This window comes from Schistocerca cancellata, chromosome 3 (genome assembly GCF_023864275.1).
Source record: "Schistocerca cancellata isolate TAMUIC-IGC-003103 chromosome 3, iqSchCanc2.1, whole genome shotgun sequence".
Classification (NCBI taxonomy): Eukaryota; Metazoa; Arthropoda; class Insecta; order Orthoptera; family Acrididae; genus Schistocerca; species Schistocerca cancellata.
The window spans coordinates 303,427,845-303,436,297 of NC_064628.1; the positions used below are offsets into that span (position 1 = coordinate 303,427,845).

The 8,453-nt window shown below is 42.5% G+C and overlaps 1 pseudogene; it reads right to left on the bottom strand.

Moving 5' to 3' along the window:
- Nucleotides 1-6,709: 6,709 nt before the first annotated feature.
- Nucleotides 6,710-6,827, bottom strand: LOC126177476 (5S ribosomal RNA; annotated as a pseudogene).
- Nucleotides 6,828-8,453: the final 1,626 nt, after the last annotated feature.

The following is an 8,453-nucleotide window of genomic DNA, read 5'->3' on the forward strand; positions in this document are numbered from 1 at the left end:
AAGTAGGAAACATTTGTGGATTATACAAATAAGTGAGGAACACTGTGAGGTAATACTGATTGATATTAGTATATTGTCAAAGCCTTAATAAGCATTGATAAGCATTGATAACAGTAGTGGAACAAAGTATTTTCTGGTGTAGTTTTGGAGGAAATTGATACCAAATTAATTAATTGATCGATTAATTACTCCATCCCAAGGTGATGGCATGGGTTTCACACAGCTGACACATGGCTTCCTTCCTCATCTCCTCCTCAACCTACTCATCCCACCCCACACCTACTCTCCTACTTCCCCATCCCTAGATACGGTGGCAAGTTGAAATTTTGGCGGGAAATTCAAATTTATTGGAGGAATATCAAATTTTGAGTGTTCATTTTGAGGTCTGGAGACCGACTGACCTAGCTCACAACACCACCACCAGAGGGCGCTGTTGGCCCTCCCCCATTCCCCCCTCATGTCTCCCCTCCCCTCCCCTCCCCTCCTCCACTTTTGAGGGAGCTTCTGTTTGTGTTGGGCTGCTGGATAGGATGGACGTGTGTCATTATTTTGTACACAGTGCAGTATATAGTTTGTTTACACAATTTGAGTTGCCATTGGTCGATCACTACACATTTTCTCCATCTAGTTTCATCAATAACTGCTAGATGTGGAGAGGATATTTTCGCTCTTAGTCTAGCACTGGAGAGTTGCATCACTCAATCTAGCCAATAGCTCCATATGGGGTAATAACGACAGGGCAGCTAGCTATCACTGAAGTACCATGGAGCTGCCTCTTGTCAATGTACAATTGAATCGCTGCAGCTGGAAGGAACTTAAAAATGGGTACTAATAATATTAGAAAAGTGACCTGCTGTCCCACTGCGGCTGTAACATCATACCCCTATATACTGGAATCATGCAGCAACATTATTTGAAAATGAAACACACTTTTACCTACTTATGAGTCATAAATCGTATACTATCCAACAGAGATATGTTGAGACGTATCATATGTCATTTTTTTAAGAATGTAGTGCTCATTATCTTACCTGAACACGGTTTCTCAAAACGAAAAAGGAAACCGAACAGCGATCTTCAGTCACCTCCAGTCTAGTACAGCAACAAAAAATGGTTCAAATGGCTCTGAGCACTAACGGACTTAACATCTGAGGTCATCAGTCCCCTAGAACTTAGAACTACTTAAACCTAACTAATCTAAGGACATCAGACACATCCATGCCCGAGTCAGGATTCGAACCTGCGACCCTAGTGGTCTGGTCCAGCAACATCTACCAAGTATATTGTGTAACTAAGAGCCAGCCAGCTGAGAAACCGACAGTCGCCAGAGGCCAGGCTAATCCTTTACTTACTGTTGCTGCCCGACTTGTGTCGCTGACTGTGGCACAATGAGAGTGAAACACCAGCAGATGGAATGTATGCAGTAGTTCCTTCCCTGACATAGACTCGTCACATTAAAAATAATCTCAGATAGGGATGTTGTTGACAATAAACGTAAAATGTAGATTCTTTCCTTTTATATAAGCTATTTTCGAAGACGGAGGAAGTCGGACGAGATATGCGTTTTCACATTGCTGAAGTATCGTGTAATTATTTTGAATATCCTGGAGAACACAACGGCAAAGACCACAGTTCCTCTAAGTGTTTTCTCTTCAGCTAAAAAACATTTTTTCTTATCTGCCATGTCTTATCTAGAAGATTAAACTCATCTTTGGTTCATGACAGAGTGCTAAGAGGATGATCTACCTCTGTTACAAGATGCCTCCTCACATTCAAACTCTCTTAAAATAAGCAAATGTCTCTAGCTCACAGCACAGTGAAGTTGTAGATATCGGGTTTATACTACGTATCACTTTATAAATTCGGTAATGTAGCTGATTTTATAACGATGGTAGTTCCTCCCTGTGTAGATCTGGTTAAAAGACCCCGAGACAGCGAAGAAACGTGTGATTACTGCTACAACTCGCGAATCATACACGTCGTACTCTCGCCCTCGCTCCCACTCGCTCGGTGGGCTCATCGCTGATATCAGTATGACAGGCTAGTTAATTTATTTGATTCTGCGAGTCCCTTTGCGTGGTGAGTGGTCTTTTCACATGCAGTCAGATTACGCTCGCCAAGTAACCATTACAGACTCTTCCGTGATGTCTCTGGAGGCTTCCCACAGGCTAGGTAATCAGTTTCTGCAGTACGAAAATGAGTGGGAACCATAGTCAAATAGCTGAAAACATTCTACATTGGCTGCGTTCTGTCTCTCCGTTGTAGAAGTGTCACTTAGAACTTTGGTATACTGCTCCGGAACTAATCCTGCTGAGACTTGCCGGTCTATGGGTTGTTGTAGGATGTCTCTCTCTTCCCTTCACCCCCACGTCATCTCCGCCATCAGGTCGCATGTGAACAGCAGTCACCAGGTCATGAACAATGTGATTCACCTCATATCTTCTCCAAAATGAAACTTTCTGAGATATGTTTTGGAAATATCCCGGAAAGGTTGACACAGAGACTAATAACAAAATACATGTCTACTCACAGAGACATCCCAAACATTTACGAGTCTGCAGACCTAGGTTTTCCTCAGAATACTGCCCTATACAAGCGTCCCTATTGGCTCCCCCCAAATTAGTGGATGATGATTCCAGAACTCGAATGAGTTGCGAAAACACACTTGACCTCTTAGCCACAAACAATCCAGAGCTAATAGAGAGCACCATGACTGATACAGGGATTAGTGATCACAAGGTCGTTGTAGCAAGGCTCAATACCTTTTCTTCCAAATCCACCAGAAACAAACGAAAAATAATTTTATTTAAAAAAGCGGATAAAGTGTCACTAGAAGCCTTCCTAAGAGACAATCTCCATTCCTTCCGAACTGACTATGCAAATGTAGACGAGATGTGGCTCAAATTCAAAGATATAGTAGCAACAGCAATTGAGAGATTCATACCTCATAAATTGGTATTAGACTGAACTCACCCGCCATGGTACACAAAACAGGTCCGAACGCTGTTGCAGAGGCAACGGAAAAAGCATGCGAAGTTCAGAAGAACGCGAAATCCCGAAGATTGGCTAAAATTTACAGACGCACGAAATTTGGCACGGATTTCAATGCGAGATGTCTTTAATAGGTTCCACAACGAAACATCGTCTCGAAATTTGGTAGAAAATCTGAAGAAATTCTGGTCGTACGTAAAGTACACAAGTGGCAAAACGCAGTCAATACCTTCGCTGCGCAGTGCCGATGGTACTGTTACCGATGACTGTGGCGCTGAAGCGGTTATTGAACGCAGTTTTCCGAAATTCCTTCACCAGGGAAGACGAATGGAATATTCCAGAATTTGAAACACGAAGAGCTGCTAGCATGAGTTTCTTAGAAGTAGATACCTTAGGGGTTGCGAAGCAACTCAAATCGCTTGATACGGGCAAGTCTTCAGGTCCAGATTGTATACCGATTAGGTTCCTTTCAGATTACGCTGATACAATAGCTCCCTATTTACCAATCATACATAACCGCTCGCTCACCGATAGATCTGTACCTACAGATTGGAAAATTGCGCAAGTCGCACCAGTGTTTAAGAAGGGTAGTAGTTCATCGAACTACAGAGCTATATCATTGACGTCGGTTTGCAGTAGGGTTTTGGAGCATATATTGTATTCAAACATTATGAATCACCTCGAAGGGAACGATCTATTGATGCGTAATCAGCATGGTTTCAGAAAACATCGTTCTTGTGCAACGCAGCTAGCTCTTTATTCGCACGAAGTAATGGCCGCTATCGACAGGGGATCTCAAGTGGATTCCGTATTCCTAGATTTCCGGAAAGCTTTTGACACCGTTCCTCACAAGCGACTTCTAATCAAGCTGCGGGCCTATGGGGTAACGTCTCAGTTACTGGATTCGTGATTTCCAGTCAGGAAGGTCGCAGTTCGTAGTAATAGACGGCAAATCATTGAGTAAAATTGAAGTGATGTCAGGTGTTCCCCAGGGAAGCGTCTGGGACCTCTGCTGTTCCTGATCTATATAAATGACGTGGGTGACATTCTGAGCAGTTCTCTTAGGATGTTCGCAGATGATGCTGTAATTTACCGTCTAGTAAGGTCATCCGAAGACCAGTATCAGTTGCAAAGCGATTTAGAAAAGATAGCTGTATGGTGTTGCAGGTGGCAGTTAACGCTAAATAACGAAAAGTGTGAGGTAATCCACATTAGTTCCAAAAGAAATCGGTTGGAATTCGATTACTCGATAAATAGTAAAATTATCAAGGCTGTCAATTCAACTAAGTACCTGGGTGTTAAAATTACGAACAACTTCAGTTGGAAAGACCACATAGATAATATTGTGGCGAAGGCGAGCCAAAGGTTGCGTTTCATTGGCAGGACACTTAGAAGATGCAACAAGTCCATTAAAAAGACAGCTTACACTACACTCGTTCGTCCTCTGTTAGAATATTCCTGTGCGGTGTGGGATCCTTACCAGGTGGGACTGACGGAGGACATCGAAAGGGTGCAAAATAGGGCAGCTCGTTTTTATTGTCGCGTAATAGGGGAGAGAGTGTGGCAGATATGATATGCGAGTTGGGATGGAAGTCATTAAAGCAAAGACGTTTCTCGTCGCGGCGAGATCTATTTACGAAATTTCAGTCACCAACTTTCTCTTCCGAATGCGAAAATATTATGTTGAACCCAACCTACATATGTAGGAATGGTCATCAAAATAAAATAAGAGATATCAGATCTCGAACAGAAAGGTTTAGGTGTTCGTTTTTCCCGCGCGCTGTTCGGGAGTGGAATGGTAGAGAGATAGTATGATTGTGGTTCGATGAACCCTCTGCCAAGCACTTAAATGTGAATTGCAGAGTAATCATGAAGATGTAGATGTAGATGTAGAGAGAGGACACGTTCTTTTCGAGGAACGCTATTGAGAACTGTCATTGAAGCTGACTGCCTCCAACATATATTTTGCATAAGGACCACGAAGATAAGATATGGGAAACTTACTTTCATAGTGATACATATAGGTAGTCTTTTTCCCTCGCTGTTTTTGCGAGATGAATAGGGGAGGAAATGGCTAGTAGTGGCACAAGATATCCTCCACCACACACCGTATGAAGGCTTGGAGGGTAAGCATGTAGATATAAACTTATACTACGTACTAAGGTGTCAGTCCATCCGTTTATAGGTACACAGAACTCATGGAAGAATGTTATCTCATATCTATCGACAAAACAAAAGTTGGAACTTCTTCTGCTGATTGTCGTTCTGTAACAACCTTCGTATTAGCCCCTAATTTACACATTGCAATCACTTGGTGAGTCGTATGTGAGAGGCTGTAATATGTATACCCACTGTATCTGGAAGAAACGGTATAACAATCATCTAAGGTGTCCCACTGTGCCCGTTACATCTCCTTTTATACTCTAAAGATCCACGATTATGGCAAATTATCACCCCAGTCACGCTATTTTGAGTACTATAAGCACATTGGATGCAGGGGAACAGTACCTCATGAATATGATTCTTATGTACAAGATAGAACAGCACATTAGTTGAAGGGTATAGAACAGCACTGTACTCGAATGCATCCAGTCACTTCTAACCACATATTCCACATTTGCAAGTCATTTGTTCTATTTTCTTTATGCCTGTGTCACGGATGGCTCCTGTGACCCAGAGTAGATCCAAGTTATTGTTTAAGTGTTGATCCACCATGCGTTATATCTGGAGCGATGTTTAGAGGCAGATCCACAATGTGCTACATCCGGTATAGGATTAAAAGGTGGATCCTCCAAGAGTTATATCCAGAGCGATGTTCAGAAGCAGAGCCAAAATATGCTACATCCAGGATAGGGTTCGAAGGTGGATCCACCACGCATTATATCCAGAAGGGTGTCTAGAGATGGATCCACAATGCATTATGTCTGGGATTGGGTTCAAAGATGGGTCTATCACACCTTATGTCTTGAGATGTGTTCTGTGTCTGAAGGTGGATCCATCAGTGGTAGGACTGGGTCAAGGGAGCCATCCGTGACAGACATACAGAAAATGGAGCAAATGCAATGCAACTGTGGAATATGTGGCTGGAAGTGACTTTATGCATTTGAGAACTGTACCATATTATACCGTTCGACTAATGTGGTGTTATATCTCTTATATAAGACTGATACTTATGAAGGACTATCTTCCTACATCCATTGGACATATTACGCACAAAGTAGCGTGCTCAGAGTGATCACGTGCCGTCCTTGAGTAAAAGGAGGTGTGAAAGGTCCAGTGGGATACCTTGGATGGTTGTTATTGCTGGAGAATCTAGACAATCTTCTTACAAATGTTGGTAATATAATTTATAATGAAGATGTTATGCTCTTTAGCACGATGAATTTAAATGCGCTTACACCCACTGCAGAACAGTTTTGCGGAGAGTATTTCGCTATATGCAGAGCAGTGGCATCGTCGAAAATAACATACAAGTGGCTGAAATCGAGACTTCAAACTAAACTAAACTAAACTCCTCCCGAACAGGCCATGAAGGCCCAACGATTCTGACCGGCCGCCGTGTCATCCTTAGCTCATAGGCGTCACTGGATGCGGATGTAGAGGAGCATGTGGTCAGCACACCGCTCTCCTGGCCGTATGTCAGTTTACGAGACCGGAGCCACTACTTCCCAATCATGGAGCTCCTCAGTTGCCTCAGAAGGGCTGAGTCCACCCCGCTTGCCAACAGCGCTAGGCAGACCGGATGGTCACCCATCCAAGTGCTAGCCCACCCCGACAGCGCTTAACTTCGGTGATCTGACGGGAACCGGTGTTACCACTGCGGCAACGCCGTTGGCGAAATCGAGACTTGACGATTGGTAAAATATACATATGTGGAGAGTCCCTGTGTGTGTGTGTGTGTGTGTGTGTGTGTGTGTGTGTGTAGAGTTGTTAGCAGTGGATGGTTGTAGTTTGGAAGCATAACTTTCTAACTGGTCGTCTATAAATGACACTGCCGGGAAGACACGCTCTGTAGGTACAGAAATATAACTCATATGGCTCAAGGTGTTATCTGCAGTAAACACACTGCCATCTAGCAAATAACTTATTAATGGCGTAATTAAAATAAATACCTGAAAGCTTTAGTTTCTAGATAGCCTCTCAGGCTGGTGGGTACATATAAGAGTTGGTAGATGTAAACACAAATAACAAAGCACATCTGGTAAGCAATAAGAGCAATACTTATGGAAAAAAATCTGAGCAGTTACAGAAATCAACTCTGCACACATGTCAAATTCCTGTTGCAGACCCCTATACAATGGAGTGAAAGTCAAATGAACATGTAGAACTGGTTCTAGACTTCAAGTTTCCTTCAAGTGCAGCTGTACATGAGTCTGCAGACAGGCTCTGTGATGGGTCAGAGCATTACACAGAATTGTCTCTAAACTCTGAGTTTACAATACATTCATTGCTTGCATCACTCGTGGAGTCTCACATCGGTTCGAAACGACTGTTACTACACTTTTCATGATCGCTCTATCCAAAATGGATGCAAGTGGACCATTGGGGAGAGGGAAAGTCTTAGGATTTTTTAGTAGGTTGGTGTATAAGACTTGTAAATATTCTCGTAGAAAATCAAACAGCACATGGGCATGTCAGCAATATGACAAGGTATGTATGGAGAACTGTCTAAAATATATGAAAAAGACAAAAAATCGGGAAAATTCGTGGGAAACATGGTATAATCACGAGAAATTGACGCGAAATACGTAAAAATTGAGGTAAATGCGATGAAATATCTAAAATCGCGAAAACCTAGTAAAATTAAGTAAACTAACAGAGAATAAAAAATATTAGAGGAAAAATACCATGAAATGGCGGAAATCAATAAAACTGCGTGTTCTGGAGGAGAGTGGACATATGTTACATGTACATACCAAAATAATGGAAAGAGGGAGCATTCTAGAGACATGGTGTCAGGGCGTAACGCCATATTGTCCCGCACGTGAGCAGCACAGCCCAACATAGCACCATGAATTCTGTGTGCAAGAGGAAGGTTACCAGGGCCGGTCGTAAACTGTGATAATACTGTTACATCTGCTCTGGCTACTGAGCGTGCTGTTCATTTCATCATAAGATGTCACTTTTTCTTCAAATTCATTTTCGGTTGCTGACTACCATTTTGTAGAACTGTTGTGAACATATCATAGTTTCCTAACCGTAAACAGGCTTGAACTTTGTAAACAGCAGAAACCTATGTAGTGTTTGTGTTACAAAGAATCGACGTTTTCTTTGACGTCGAAAGTAGTTGCTTCATCACCTTACAGTTTGCCGACATAATTTGTCTGAGAGAAACTTGCAAGGAGAATGTATGTCATGCGCAGAAAATATATTTCCTACGGTGGAATATTAACCGCGTTGCATTCCACATAACTAATAGGTCGGCAACCACACAGCTCTAGCAGTACAGCGTGTTTAATGGC